The sequence below is a fragment of the Salvelinus fontinalis genome, chromosome 31, assembly GCF_029448725.1.
Source record: "Salvelinus fontinalis isolate EN_2023a chromosome 31, ASM2944872v1, whole genome shotgun sequence".
NCBI classification, from domain to species: Eukaryota; Metazoa; Chordata; class Actinopteri; order Salmoniformes; family Salmonidae; genus Salvelinus; species Salvelinus fontinalis.
The window spans coordinates 3,324,900-3,331,296 of NC_074695.1; positions in this window are offsets into that span (position 1 = coordinate 3,324,900).

Genomic DNA, 6,397 nt, shown 5'->3' on the forward strand with positions numbered 1-6,397 from the left:
GGTCATCCACCACGGACCTCTCAGTCAAAAACTCTGGGATCAAACTAAAGCTCCAACTGGAAAACCACTGACATCACTATTTGACCATGTTTTTTCAAAGTTCCTGAACGCACCAACACACACACACACACACACACACACACACACACACACACACACACACACACACACACACACACACACACACACAACAGTGCAGGCGACTACTGACTGATCTACAAATCACCTTGCATCATAAATAACAATTCATTATTATTTGTGGATCAATAAGCCTAGTTACCGTTTACCCACAATGCATCATGGATTTGAGGTTCTCTTGAACATATCCAGTGAGAAGGGTGCAATTTCCTGAATTAGCAGGAACCCCTCTTTATAATTCTATTGGTCCATTTTTAGGCTATGACTCCGGTACACAAACAGGTAACCTAACGTACAGTAGCAGGCATAAAAGAAAATGCCTTTCCGTTTTTCAGAGGAAAAGGAAGCTACGTTGAAATAGCTGTATCACAGATGTAGAATCATGGAGAATTGAGTTACTGGGTGTTTCAGGCTCGCATCAGGCTCGCCTTATGCCCTTGGAGGAATCCCTGCAGCCATATTTGTCGTCGGTCCAAATGATTAGCCAAGCAAGGGAAGTTTGCAACTTCAGCCTCTCAGCCCTTGTTTTTAATGGAGTTTGCGAGTGTACAATTATGTTCACTTCGGGGCCTGAAACGCCCCATAATTCCATTTGCGATGATTGTACATCCGTTAAGAAAGGTGTGTCTAAACTTGACTGATACTGTAAGTTTACACATCCTACAAAACGGTGCTCCTAAAGTTCTGGGAACGAAATCAGAATACAAGCTTTGGATGGATAGGCAATGGCATGGTGAGAGAGATGGGGTTGTTTGGGAAGGAGTTCAGCCCATCTGTGGTTCTTTCTGCTATCCCACCTTGGGTTCCTTGAGAGGGTGAGAGATGTGGAGGAAAGAGTCAATTCAGTTGTAAGTGAACATTTAACACAATACTATGCTTTCTTGAATATATTCACAGATGGATCTAAGGACCCTAAACCAGGAAGGATAGGAGCAGCTTTTAATGTTCCTGAGTTTAAGATGGCAGTGACAAAAAGAGCAACGGTAAATGTATCTGTTAACACAATGGATTTTTTGGCTATACTATTGGCTGCAGAGTTGGAGGAGGAGGTGAGGCCAGACAGGGTAGTAAACTGCTCTGACTACTGTGCAGCACTGGTGAACGTAAATTAATTTGTGTCTCAGAGCAGACAGGATGTTTTGTATGAAGTTTTGCATTGCTTGGGGGGTATTTGTGAGGTTCCTCTGGGTACCAGCTCATGTGGGAGTAGAGGGGAACGAGGAGGTGGATGTTATCACCAACAGGCTCTCAAGCATGCTAATGTTGAGATGGAAATGATCATCAGTAAAGAAAAAGCCAAGGGGTTAAATAGAACAGGGGCTAAAACAAATGGCAAGAGTTGTGGAACTGGGAGGGAAAGGGAAGACACCTGTATAAGATCCAGGAAAAGGTAGGGGCAGGGAGAGACAGGGAAGACACCTGTATAAGATCCAGGAAAAGGGTAGGAGCAGGGAGGGAAAGGGAAGACACCTGTATAAGATGCAGGAAAAGGTAGGGGCAGGGAGAGACAGGGAAGACACCTGTATAAGATCCAGGAAAAGGTAGGGGCAGGGAGAGACAGGGAAGACACCTGTATAAGATCCAGGAAAAGGTAGGGGCAGGGAGAGACAGGGAAGACACCTGTATAAGATGCAAGAAAAGGTAGGGGCAGGGAGAGACAGGGAAGACACCTGTATAAGATCCAGGAAAAGTTAGGGGCAGGGAGAGACAGGGAAGACACCTGTATAAGATGCAGGAAAAGGTAGGGGCAGGGAGGTCCTGAGGCCGAGAGAGAAAGGAGGAAAAGTGTAGTCACACGGCTGGGACACACAAGGCTCAATAAATTGTTGTGGAAACATGGGAGATGGAGACTATTTCAGGGCCAGCAATATGGGATAATTATTAATAATTATTAGTTTTTAGCAATAATTATTAGTTTTGAGGAGTTATGGGGTGGAAGAGCCTTTTTCTACATTGCAGAATAATAGTGAAGACATCAAAACTATGAAATAAAACACATATGGAATCATGTAGTAGTCAAATATATTTTATGTTTTAGATTCTTCAAAAAGCCACCCTTTGCCTTGATGACAGCTTTGCACACTCAATGATGATGGCCTGAGGCCCAAACGGTTGATGATGGCCTGAGGACCAAACTGGTGATGATGGCCTGAGGCCCAAACGGTTGATGATGGCCTGAGGCCCAAACTGGTGATGATGGCCTGAGGCCCAAACGGTTGATGATGGCCTGAGGCCCAAACTGGTGATGATGGCCTGAGGCCCAAACGGTTGATGATGGTCTGAGGCCCAAATGGTTGATGATGGCCTGAGGCCCAAACTGCTGATGATGGCCTGAGGCCCAAACTGCTGATGATGGCCTGAGGCCCAAACTGCTGATGATGGCCTGAGGCCCAAACGGTTGATGATGGCCTGAGGCCCAAACTGCTGATGATGGCCTGAGGCCCAAACTGCTGATGATGGCCTGAGGCCCAAACTGCTGATGATGGCCTGAGGCCCAAACTGCTGATGATGGCCTGAGGCCCAAACTGCTGATGATGGCCTGAGGCCCAAACGGTTGATGATGGCCTGAGGCCCAAACGGTTGATGATGGCCTGAGGCCCAAACGGTTGATGATGGCCTGAGGCCCAAACTGCTGATGATGGCCTGAGGCCCAAACTGCTGATGATGGCCTGAGGCCCAAACGGTTGATGATGGCCTGAGGCCCAAACGGTTGATGATGGCCTGAGGCCCAAAATGTTGATAATGGCCTGAGGCCCAAACGGTTGATGATGGTCTGAGGCCCAAACTGCTGATGATGGCCTGAGGCCCAAACTGCTGATGATGGCTTGAGGCCCAAACTGCTGATGATGGCCTGAGGCCCAAACAGTTGATGATGGCCTGAGGCCCAAACTGCTCATGATGGCCTGAGGCCCAAACTGCTGATGATGGCCTGAGGCCCAAACGGTTGATGATGGCCTGAGGCCCAAACAGTTGCGTTTTCTTTGGGCACCATTATTTATTCTATGGGCACCATGATATATTCTATGGGCACCATGATATATTCTATGGGCACCATGATATATTCTATGGGAACTATGATATATTCTATGGGCACCATGATATATTCTATGGGCACCATGATATATTCTATGGGCACCATGATATATTCTATGGGCACCATGATATATTCTATGGGCACCATGACATATTCTATGGGCACCATGATATATTCTATTCTATGGCTAGACTGTAAACTCTCCTTCCAGACTCACATTAAGCATTTCCAATCCAAAATTAAATCTAGAATCAGCTTCTTATTTCGCAACAAAGCATCCTTCACTCATGCTGCCAAACATACCCTCGTAAAACTGACCATCCTACCGATCCTCGACTTCGGTGATGTCATTTACAAAATAGCCTCCAACACTCTACTCAGCAAATTTGATGCAGTCTACAGTGCCATCCGTTTTGTCACCAAAGCCCCATATTCTACCCACCACTGCGACCTGTACGCTCTCATTGGCTGGCCCTCACTTCATATTCGTCGCCAAACCCACTGGCTCCAGGTCATCGAGAAGTCTTTGCTAGGTAAAGCCCCGCCTTATCTCAGCTCACTGGTCACCATAGCAGCACCCACCCGTAGCACGTGCTCCAGCAGGTATATCTCACTGGTAACCCTCAAAGCCAACACCTCCTTTGGCCACCTCTCCTTCCAGTTCTCTGCTGCCAATGACTGGAACGAACTGCAAAAATCACTGAAGCTGGAGTCTTATATCTCTCTCACTAGCTTTAAGCACCAGCTGTCAGAGCAGCTCACAGATCACTGCATCTGTACATAGTCCATCTGTAAATAGCCCATCCAACTACCTCATCCCCATACTGTTATTTATTTCATTTATTTTGCTCCTTTGCACCCCAGTATCTCTACTTGCACACTCATCTTCTGCACATCTATCACTCCAGTGTTTAATTGCTAAATAGTAATTATTTCACCACTATGGCTTATTTATTTCCTTTCCTCCCTTATCTTACCTCATTTGCACTCACTGTATATAGACGTTTTCTACTGTATTATTGACTGTATGTTTGTTTATTCCATGTGTAACTCTGTGTTGTTGTTTGTGTCGCACTGCTTTGCTTTATCTTGGCCAGGTCGCAGTTGTAAATGAGAACTTGTTCTCAACTGGCCGACCTGGTTAAATAAAGGGGAAATATTATTATTATATATTTTTTTATTCAGTTTTGGATCTACTCTTGTTTTGACAGTGTGCCGCTCTCCATCTCCTCCAACATAAAATGACATCAAATTTGATTTACTCTAAAATTATAATTTAAAGGTCAATAACTCAATTGTATTAGACAAAATCTTTATACACAAATGTAGATTTTTGAAGATGCCCTGAACTTCTCTGCTGCCTTTGAGACATACAAGCTGATATATGTATAATTTAATTCTTATTATACTAGTGATGGGGCATTGAGTCTTCCCCATTCTTATTATACTAGTGATGGGGCATTGAGTCTTCCCCATTCTTATTATACTAGTGATGGGGCATTGAGTCTTCCCCATTCTTATTATACTAGTGATGGGGCATTGAGTCTTCCCCATTCTTATTATACTAGTGATGGAGCACTGAGTCTTTCCCATTCTTATTATACTAGTGATGGGGCACTGAGTCTTCCCCATTCTTATTATACTAGTGATGGGGCACTGAGTCTTTTACACATTTATACATCTATTCCACGTGCTGAAATCATTATGTCAATGATTTACCTCCTTATCCTTCAGCTCAGCAGCTCCAGAGACATGCTCCGAACACTAAGCACCAACTGTCTGTCGTGGTCGGCAGATAGCCTAGCGGTTAAGACCTGAAAGGTCACTGGTTCGAATCCCCGAGCTGACAAGGTGAAAAAACGTGCCCTAGAGCAAGTCCCCAAAACCCTAATTGCTCCTGTTAAGTGGATAAGAGCGTCTACTAAATGACTAAAATGTAAATATAAATATAAGCAAAGAGAAGAAAAACACATACTGAATTGATCACATGGTGAATCAACGCAATGAATGGATTATTTAATGTTATGATGGACACAGCCTCTGCTCGAACTCGAACTCCAGAACAAATAGTTTTGGGGCCTGCAGTTTGCGAATGACACTGTGCTCATCAAAACTCAATCGCAATTCGGGGAATTCCTGGTTCGTGCATGAAGCCGCCCCCCCCCCCCCACCCCCGAGTACGACATCTTTGAATGTGGGTCAAAATATAAATACAAATATTACCTCAGTTTTTTCACCCCTGCCTACTGTGTAACACATCCGGTGTCAGGATAAATAAAAAGCAAGGTCTGCTAACTTTCTTTAATTATGTTTAATTACCGCAAACAATGAATGGCAAATGCAATTTTCGTATATCCGGGTTCGCTGTATCACCACGCAGGGTAAACAGGGAACTGCAGGAAGTACGTAAACAGCTGTTCTTATACCGTGATGACGTAGTTCCAACGCGTCTGTTGGCCTATCACAGTAGAGGCTGGGCGTGGTTTAGACTTTGCCCCGCCTTTGCTGGCCCTCGGACTTGTCCAAGCCCCTTGGCGCATTCCTTTTGTCCACATCTGGTTGCTGGGTAGATTAGATCCGTCTTGTGTCTGTCGATTCTACACTGAAACAGTTCCTAATATGGTATTGTCCAGTATTCTAACCTCCTGATTGGCCTAGAGAGATGCACCCCTCCCCTCTCCAGAATGTCCACAGCTTTTATGGCCTGTGTTGGTCAGTCCTTACACCTACACACACACCCCCCTCTGTATTGTTTGTGTGTGTGTGTAACAAAACAATATTCATCTTCAAACAATATGCTGACAGGCTATAGTGCATAAACATAAATCCTAACACTACCTGAGTCCTCCTTGCTAGCTAGCAGGAGGAACAGAGGTAGACAGTGTCCTTCGGTCCCGCACAGCAAATTGGAGGCTAGGGTGTCACTGTGTGCTATCTAACTAGTACACGTGTCGCGACACTAGCTAGTTTGCGATTTAGCGACACTTTCAAATCAAATGTATTTATATAGCCCTTCGTACATCAGCTGATGTCACAAAGTGCTGTACAGAAACCCAGCCTAAAACCCCAAACAACAAGCAATGCAGGTGTAGAAGCACGGTGGCTAGGAAAAACTCCCTAGAAAGGCAAAAACCTAGGAAGAAACCTAGAGAGGATCCAGGCTATGAGGGGTGGCCAGTCCTCTTCTGGCTGTGCCGGGTGGAGATTATAACAGAACATGGCCAA